The sequence below is a fragment of the Bos indicus x Bos taurus genome, chromosome 3 (genome assembly GCF_003369695.1).
Source record: "Bos indicus x Bos taurus breed Angus x Brahman F1 hybrid chromosome 3, Bos_hybrid_MaternalHap_v2.0, whole genome shotgun sequence".
In the NCBI taxonomy this organism is placed as follows: Eukaryota; Metazoa; Chordata; class Mammalia; order Artiodactyla; family Bovidae; genus Bos; species Bos indicus x Bos taurus.
The window spans coordinates 52108440-52118611 of NC_040078.1; positions in this window are offsets into that span (position 1 = coordinate 52108440).

Sequence of the window (10172 nt, forward strand, 5' to 3'; positions counted from 1 at the left end):
GAGTGCTTCCTCTGCAACTTTTACTCTCACTAAGAATAATCTTTAAAAAAATAATCAGGGGACTTGCCTGGGGGTCCAGTGGTTAAGACTCCATGCTCTCAATGCAGACAGCATGGGTTTGATTACTGGTCAGGAAAATAAAATCCTGCATGCCTCACAGCCAAAATAATAATAATAATAATAATAATAATCAGATGGAGTTATTCCCTAATATGACTCTGTTAAATGTGGCTTCTGTCTCCTGTTCACATTCTTCTTTGCATTTATCTTGACTCTATTAATTAATTGATTTGTTCACTTTTCATTTTCAGTTAGCCTCACTGGACTTTCTAAGGAGAAGCCATGCTTGTTTATATGCCTACTGTTTGGCACAGAGAAGAAAAAACAAACAAGGAAAGATGGAAAGGAAAGGCAAAGAAAAGGAAAGAGAGAAAAAGAAAGATATAGGATGACTAAATGTAATGTGAATGAGTTTCTGGGACAAAAAACAGGTTAACTAAGGAGATCTGAATAAAGAACGGACTTTAGTTAATAATGTACTAATATTGCTTTATTAACTGTGACAAATGTACCATACTCATGTCAACTAAAAAATGATGTACAACTTGAGAGTTGTGAGTTAAGTTTTATTTGGGGCAAAATGAGGACTGCAGCCTTGGAGGCAGCAATTCAGATAACTCTGAGAGACTGCTCCAAAGTGGCAGTGGGGGAAAGTCAATATATAAAGTTTTGGTGAAGGGGGAGTTCAATACCATGAAGCACTCAATTTACAAATTTTTTTTGTTAGTCATGAGGGTCTGATGTTACCATGAAGGGATACTCTTGCCTGGAAAATCCCATGGACGGAGGAGCCTGGAGGGCTGCAGTCCATGGGGTCCCTGAGGGTCAGACACGACTGAGCAACTTCACTTTCACTTTTCACTTTCATGCATTGGAGAAGGAAATGGCAACCCACTCCAGTGTTCTTGCCTGGAGAATCCCAGGGACGGCAGAGCCTGGTGGGCTGCCGTTTATGGGGTTGCACAGAGTCAGACACAACTGAAGTGACTTAGCAGTAGATATGAGGAGATACAAGAACTGAGATCTTAAAATCTTTTCTAAAAACATCCAACTATCTAAAGACCTGTCCCACCAGATTCCCTGGAGCACAGAGGGCCTCACTCCACCCTGAACTCCCTCAGGGGGTGTTGAAGGTCAACAGCTATAGCAGCGTGGGGTTCAATCTCCATAGAGGCAGATGGCAAATGCCTATGTTGTTCAGTCATTGGCAATGCTCTTGGTAAGTGCCAATTTGTAGTTGACACTCATGTAAAATGTTAATAAGGGAAAACTGGGTTCAGAGTATATGAGAATCCTCTATATTATCTTGGCAATTGTTCTATAAACCTATATGTATTCTGTATGTTTTTGATGTGGACCATTTTTAAAGTCTTTATTGAATTTGTTACAGTATTTCTTCTGCTTCATGTTTTGTTTTTTTTGGCCGTGAGGCATGTGCGATCTTAGCTCCCTGACCAGGGATTGAGCCCACACCCCCTGCATTGAAAGGCGTAGTCTCAACCTCTGGATCACCAGGAAAGTCCCTAAATCTACATATATTCTAAATTAAAGGTTTATTAAAAAAAAGAAAGGAGGAGAAAATAAAGAGAAAAAGTGGGCAATATGAAGCTGGGAAAGTAGGTAGGGTTTAGTTAACAAGCTTCTCATAAACTGTGCTAATAAGTTCGATTTGTATTTTAGAAAAGATAACTCTAAATGCAAGAATTGACAAAACTTATCTTAAAGTACTGGATAGTCAATGTTAGAATTGTGAGGTGGGTTAATTTCCTAGGACTATTGTAAAAAAAATTACCACAACCTGGTGGCTTAAAATATCAATAAATCTTTCTTTTTTTTTTTCACAGTTCTGGAGACCTGAAGTCCAAAATAAAGGAGTCAGCAGGACTGCACTCTTTCCAGTGACTCCTGGGGGCGGGGAGATTCTGTTCCTTGTGTCTACTGGTTCCTGGTGACTCTAGACATTCCTTGCCTTCCTTGGCCACATCATTCAATCTCATCCTCACATCACCTACTACTTTGTGTGTGCCTTCGAGGTGTGTCTCTAACAAGGATGCTTATCAGTGACTTTACTGCCCACTTGGATAATCTATGATGTTGTGATCCTTTCTTTAATTACATCTACAAAGATGCTTTCTCCCAAAAAGGTAATATTCACAGGTTCCAGAGATGTGGAAGTGAACACATCAGGTTCAATCCCTGGATTGGGAAGATCTCCTATAAATGAGTGCTCACTCCAGTATTCTTGCCAGGATAAGCCCATGGGCAGAGGACCCTGGAGGGCTACAGTCCACGGGGTCACAAAGAGTCGGATATGACCGAAGCAACTGAACATGCTCACATGCACATCTTTTGGAGGGCCATCATTCAACCCACTGCATGGCTACCTTGAAACTGTTCAGTTCTGCAGCTGTGACACCAAAGCAGCCATAGACAATATGTACATAAATGAATGTGGCTGTGTCCTAATAAAATATTATGGACTGTCATTGTTGGTCCATAAGCCATAGTTTGCTGACCCCTGATGGCAGTGCAAAAGAACTGAAAGGCAACACACAAAGGCAGTTAATTAAGTCAGGAGGGAATTCTAATGGTTGGCATTAAGGATGCTGCTGCTGCTGCTGCTGCTAAGTCGTTTCAGTCATGTCCGACTCTGTGCGACCCCATAGACGGCTTCCCCACCAGGCTTCCCCGTCCCTGGGATTCTCCAGGCAAGAACACTGGAGGGGGTTGCCATTTCCTTCTCCAGTGCATGAAAGTGAAAAGTGAAAGTGAAGTCGCTCAGTCGTGTCCAAGTCTGCCACCCCATGGACTGCAGCCTATCAGACTCCTCCGTCCATGGGATTTTCTAGGCAAAAGTACTGGAGTGGGGTGCCATTGCCTTCTCCTCATTAAGGATGAGAAAAGTTTAAATAAGACAATGTCAGTAGAGGTTAAGGGGAGAGGAAATTAACTAGTAATTAGGATCAATAGGATTGGGTGATAAGACTACAGGGGAGGGATCCTTAAAGTTAATTACTGGTTAATTCTTTGGCTTTCTTTTTTTGTTAGTTTTTGGCCACTGCCATGAATAACGTGGCATCCTTAGTTCCCTGACCAGGGATTGATACCATGCCTTCTGCAGTGGAAGCACAGAGCCTTAACCAATGGACCACCAGGGACGTCCCCTTCTGGCTTTTCAAAAGAACAACTTGAGACTTTTCTACTTTTATTACTTGAAAATATTGCTTTTACCCTAGATTGACTGAATCCAAAGACTCTTAAAGGCAATTTTGTGTAACCCATACAGATAAGTAGTGAAAAATAGAAAGGATCAAAAGTATTAACAGTTTTACTCTGTAGCCAGAACCACAGTATATGGGAGGTTTTGAAGTCAGAGAAGACAACAGTTAGCCAGTTGGTTTATTTCTTACAAGGAACAAAGCAATGCTAAGAAGGATATCCTTTCCCATTAAACACACAGCATGTAAACAGTCCGTCTCATCATGTAAAGAGTTGGATGGTTGAGATTATTAATTATAATTAATATTTATATACCTGTTCATAGTTTACAAAATTCTGACATGATGCATCATATCATTTGATCCTCATATTTCTAAGGTAGGGAAAGCAGGTATTATTATTACACCTGGAGTGAAGAGCAGTTAACTGACATTTTCAAGATCACACAGACAGCAAATTCTGGTTTCCTGGCTCAAAATTCCCTAACTCTTAGGCGAGTTCCTTTTCAGTGTCTCTGAAGCTGGATCAGAGAGCTGTGACAGTGTGTGACCCCTCTAGCCGGGTGGTCAGCCTGACCAGAAGGATAAAGATGAGATTAATGAGGTTCTTAACTAGGCAGTCAGGGTGGTCTTCCAGCTGTCCTTGGAGGGCAGATGGCTGAAGAAAAAAATGCAGCCTTGAGAGCAAAAGCAGAATATGACATGAGCAGGGATGATGAGAGAAACTGGACCCGGAGCTGTGTTATAAAAATTATGGCATGCAAGAGATAAAGCAGCAGTGTCATGAATGTAATCCAAGGAAGTGAGTGCCAAACTCACCACTGCAACAGTTACTGCAGAGTTTGTTAGCAACATACCATTCCATGTTCCAGTTCAGGAGTCTCCTGATTCAACCACTCTGGGTAGGGGTCCTGAAGGGTCCCCTTCCCACCCCAGGAAATCTGGTAGAGAATGTCCACCAAATAATCCAGGAGATAAAAGCAGCAGAATTATCTAGAGAGATTTGTGATGTTAGGATAGAAAAATGTTGGCAATAACTTCTGTTTTTAAGAAACAGTAGAAGGAGTCTAGGCCTCTTTTAGAGAAAATTTAATAATTTTTTTTGATATCTGCCTTGTGCATGGTACCAGGCCAAATGCCAGGAGTATAACAGTGAGTAAGAAATGAATACAGACTTGGTTCTTATACTCACAGAGCTTACTTTCTGCATGGGAGACTAATGTTGACTATTATTACGTAATTGTATGTAGGTAAGTGCTAAAAAAAAAAAGTACAAGATGTCATAACAAGTGATAGGTAACAAAGGAGCCTTTCTCATTCTGGAGATCAGGCAAAGTTTCCCTGAGGAACTGGCAGATGATTTCAGATCTGAAGGATGAGGTGGGTTGACCAAGAAAAGGCAGAGAGGAGAATAAAAAAGGTATCTTAGTTAGACTATTAATTAACTACTTCAAAACTATTTATTGAGAACATACAATGTGCCAGGTATTATTCTAGGCTCTGTAAGGGGCAATTAAAAAAAAAAAGAATAACATTTCTGCTCTCATGGAACTTATATCCCAATTTATGAGACAAAGAAAATGAAAAATAAACAGGAAACAATCTGATAATAGTAATAGTGCAAGATTTTCAGTTCTCTCGGATAAACCTATTGACAATGCAATGCTAACCAAAATGCCAGCATGATTTTTAGTTTTTTAGAACTTGACAAACTAATTATAAAATTTATATGGAAACACATATAAAGAGAAAGTTTTAAAATATAAAGTTATAAAAACTTTTATTACCAAATACCAAGACTTAAAGCAACAATTAAGACAGTGTGGTATTGTCACAAGGGTAGACAAATAGACCAATCGAACAGGATAGAGTTCAGAGATAAATTCACACTTAATATATATAGCCAAAATGCCACTGCATCTTTGCTGATGTCGTGGGGAAAAGGATATTCTTGTAGTGCCAGGTCAATTGAATATCCATGTAGAAAATCAACACTCAAAAATTAGTTCTTGTGTAAAGCAGAGGAATAATACTCCTAGAAGATAACACAGGAGAATATCTTTATGAACTTGGAGTTGTCCAAGAGTTCTTAAACCAGTCACTAACCAAAAAAGGAAATATTGATAAATTGAACATCACTAAAATTAAGAACTTTTGTTATCAAGAGACACTGTTAAGAGGGTGAAAAGACAAGTTATGGAGTAGGAGAATATTTGTAAGATAAAAGAAAGATGCCCTGAAAGTGAAGTTGCTCAGTCGTGTCTGACTTTTTGCAACCCCATGGACACCAGGCTTCTCCGTCCATGGGATTTTCTAGGCAAGAGTACTGGAGTGGGTTGCCATTTCCTTCTCCAGGGAATCTTCTTGACCCAGGGATTGAACCCAGGTCTCCCACATTGTAGACAGATGCTTTACCATCTGAGCCACCAGGGAAGTCCACTTGCAACATATGTAGCTGACAAAAGACATGCCTGGATTATGTAAAGGATGCCTACAAATCAGTTAAAAAAAAGGGAGGGAGGACTGGCACAGGCATTTCACACACACCAAAAAATAAAAAATAAGATTATATAAAAGGACAATAAGCATAAGAAAAAATGCTCAGACTTCTTAGTAAGAAGAGAAATACAAATTAAAACCATAATAGGATTGTATTGCATACCTACCAGAATGGTTGAGATGTAAAATTTTTAACAATATCAAGAACTAGCTAGAATGTGGAACAATTAGAGGGGGATGTATACTGATACAATTATACTGGTTCAGTTTAGTTCAGTTCAGTTCAGTCGCTGTCGTGTCTGACTCTTTTCGACCCCATGAATCGCAGCACACCAGGCTTCCCTGTCCATCACCAACTCCCGGAGTTCACTCAAACTCACGTCCATCGAGTCAGTGATGCCATCCAGCCATCTCATCCTCTGTCGTCCCCTTTTCCTCCTGCCCCCAATCCCTCCCAGCATCAGAGTCTTTTCCAGTGAGTCAACTCTTCACATGAGGTGGCCAAAGTACTGGAGTTTCAGCTTTAGCACCATTTCTTCCAAAGAACACCCAGGGCTGATCTCCTTCAGAATGGACTGGTTGGATCTCCTTGCGGTCCAAGGGACACTCAAGAGTCTTCTCCAACACCACAGTTCAAAAGCACCAATTCTTAGGTGCTCATGCTGATACAATTATACTGGTAGTGTCTGTTAAAACTTAATGTGTGCATATTGTATATCCCAGAGAGTCTACTTCTTGTTATATCAATATACCAAACAGAAATACATTCTTAAGTGCACAGAGAGACATGTGTATAAATGTTATAGCAACACTACTTGTAACAGACCCCAAATGGAAACAGCCCAAATGTCTGTCTTAGTCTATCTGGGCTGCTATAACAAAATACCATTGACAGGTTGGCTTATAAACAACAAACGTTCACTTCTCACAATTCTGGAGACTAGGAAGTCCAAAGTCAAGGTCCTGGCACATTCAGTGTCCAGGGGTACGGGTTGCTTCCTGGTTCAAGGTCCATCAACAGAAGAAAGCGTAAACGAATTTGTCATAGTCTTAGAATAAAACAGTAGACGGCAGTAAAAATCAACAAATCTACTGCATGGATGAATCTCATAAATATAATATTGAGCAAAAGAAGTCAGTCACATTAAAGTACATATTATATGATTCAGTTTATATGATGTTTGCATGCATGCATGCTCAGTCATTTCAGTCATGTATGAGTCTTTGCAACCTATGGACCAGAGACCACCAGGGTCCTCTGTCCATAGGATTCTCCAGGCAAGCATAATGCAGTGGATTGACATGCTCTCCTCCAGAGGATTTTCCCCACCCAGAGATGAAATCCGAGTCCCCTGCATTGTGGGCTGGTTCTTTGCCACTGATCCAGTGGGGAAGCCCATATGAAGTTTAAGTACAGGCAATACCAATCTATGAAATTTATATTTGGAGGAAGATTATTTTTTTCTTCATCAGGATGTTGATAAAACAGAGTATTCACTTTGTAAAACAAACAAACAAGTAAACATGAAGCTGTATATTTAGAATTTTTCTACTTTTCATATGTATGTATGTATGTTGTTCAGTCGCTCCGTCATGTCCAACTCTTTGCAACCCCATGGACTGCAGCACACCAGCCTCCCTGTACTTCACCATCTCCCAGAGCTTGCTCAAACTCCTGTCCATTGAGTAAGTGATGCCATCCAACCATCTCATCCTCTGTCATCCCCTTCTCCTCCTGCCTTCAATCTTCCCCAGCATCAGCATCTATAATGAGTCAGCTCTTCCCATCAGGTGGCCTCTTCATCAGGTGAAGTATTGGAGCTTCAGCTTCAGCATCAGTCCTTCCAATGAATATTCAGGATTGATTTCCTTTAGGATTGACTGGTTGGATCTCCTTGCAGTCCAAGGGACTCTCAAGAGTCTTCTCCAACACCACATTTCAAAAGCATCAGTTCTTCAGCACTCAGCCTTCTTAATGGTCCAACTCTCACATCCATACATGACTACTGGAAAAACCATAACTTTGACTATATGAACCTTTGTTGGCAAAGTACTGTCTCTGCTTTTTAATATGCTGTCTAGGTTTGTCATAGATTTTCTTCCAAGGAGCAAGCATCTTTTATGTTTCAGTTCAATTAAAACATTTACTTTAAAAAAAGAACTGAAACCATCCTAAGTGGTTTCTCCTTAGTTAGAAGACTGGTGATTATAATCTGAATAGCAACTTACTAAAAAGAATTAGTAGTAGAAATTGGTAAAGTTAAATGTTTCATTGAAAGTGCTTAAAAGTTGTCTTTTATGTGATTGTTTTCACATAATTACTTTTATTTTAAAGTCTCAATTAGAGTATGTTTAGGTATAACTAAGGAAAAATTACTTGCATGTTAAGGTAGGCTAGGCTATGATGTAATAACATTTTTCTCTCTTCCTCCATTCCTCAAATCTCAGTGGCTTAAAATAACAAAAGTTTATTATTTCTTGTTCTCATCAGTCTAATTAGATGTTTGGCAAATGACCTTCCACACAAGGCTTCAGAGACCCAGGCTCCTCCTGTCTTCTGACTCAGCTTTCCTGTGGATATTGAGTTCTTCCTGAACCCTCTGCATCTGGCCAGCCAAGAAGCAAAAGCAGAATATGGAGAAGGCATACTTTAAGCTGCCTTGATCCCAAGAGGACACATCTCTTCTAACTGTGTAATGAGATTTAGTCACTTGGTTCTAAAAGATACACTGGGGCTGGGAAAAGTAGTCAACTCTGTGCTGAGGAAGGGGAAACAAGTTTAGTCAGCCTGTAGTCAGCCCTGACATACCTGGAGTCCAAGACACACTGTGTGGTCACTATGGTGCGCACAGAAAGGAGCTGCTGGGCAATAGAAATTCTAACAGGAAGAGTTACAAAATGGTATTTTAATCAAGAAATCTGTCACATTCAAGGGTATAAAAAAGAAATTGGAAAAAGGATAGTCCTTTCATAATTTGAGAGAAAGAGGTTGTTCTGAGGGAGAGAATGAGTAGAAGAAAAATTAAAATGGAGACACTACAGCATTGGAGGAAGAAATGTATCAGGGTTAAATATTTGAAACAGACCACAAAAAGTTAGTCAATTCATGATATATTGTGCAGGTCAGTGAGACTTTAAGGAGAGATAAAACAGGGACACAAAGCAGGTAGGCCTATGGACTATTTTGCATTTTTTCCTTTGGTTGTTTTTAAGAGCAAGTTAAGCTAAGAACTTGGTACCATTGTAATCAAGAAGAGGTAAATTCTCACAGGAAAAGCTGAAACTTACAGCTACTTCCTAACGTCCTTAACATTGGAATCCGTACTTAAATGGTAATAATATGTATTGAATGGTATTTTATTTTAAATTTTGCCTGCACTAGGTCTTTGTCGAAGCGTGCAGGTTTACTTGCCCTGGCATGTGGGATTTTAGTTCCCCAATCCGGGATTGAATTTGGCAATAATGAGTTCATGGTCTGTGCCACAGTCAGCTCCCAGTCTTGTTTTTGCTGACTGTATAGAACTTCTCCATCTTTGGCTGCAAAGAATACAATCAATCTGATTTCAGTATTGACCATCTGGTGATGTCCATGTGTATAGTTTCTCTTGTGTTGTTGGAAGAGGGTGTTTGCTATGACCAGTGGGTTCTCTTGGCAAAACTCTATTAGCCTTTGCCCTGCTTTGTTCTGCACTCCAAGGCCAAATTTGCCTGTTACTCCAGGTATTTCTTGACTTTCTACTTTTGCGTTGCCAAATTCAGCCTTAAATTGAAGAAAGTAGGGAAAACCACGAGACCATTCAGGGATGATCTAAATCAAATCCCTTATGATTATACAGTGGAAGTGACAAATAGATTTAAGGGACTAGATCTGTTAGACAGAGTACCTGAAGAACTATGGACAGAGGTTCGTGACATTGTACAGGAGGCAGGGATCAAGACCATCCCCAAGGAAAAGAAATGCAAAAAGGCAAAATGGTTGTCTGAGGAGGCCTTACAAGTAGCTGTGAATAGATGAGAAGTGAAGGCAAAGGAGAAAAGGAAAGATAAACCCATTTGAATGCAGAGTCCAAAGAATAGCAAGGAGAGACAAGAAAGCCTTCCTCAGTGATCAATGCAAAGAAATAGAGGAAAACAACAGAATGGGAAAGACTAGAGATCTCTTCAAGAAAATCAGAGATACCAAAGGAACATTTCATGCAAAGATGGGCTCGATAAAGGACAGAAATGGTATGGACCTAACAGAAGCAGAAGATATTAAGAAGAGATGGCAAGAATACACAGAAGAACTGTACAAAAAAGATCTTCACGACCCAGATAATCACAATGGTGTGATCACTCACCTAGTGGCAGACATTGTGGCATGTGAAGTCAAATGGGCCTTAGGAAGCATCACTA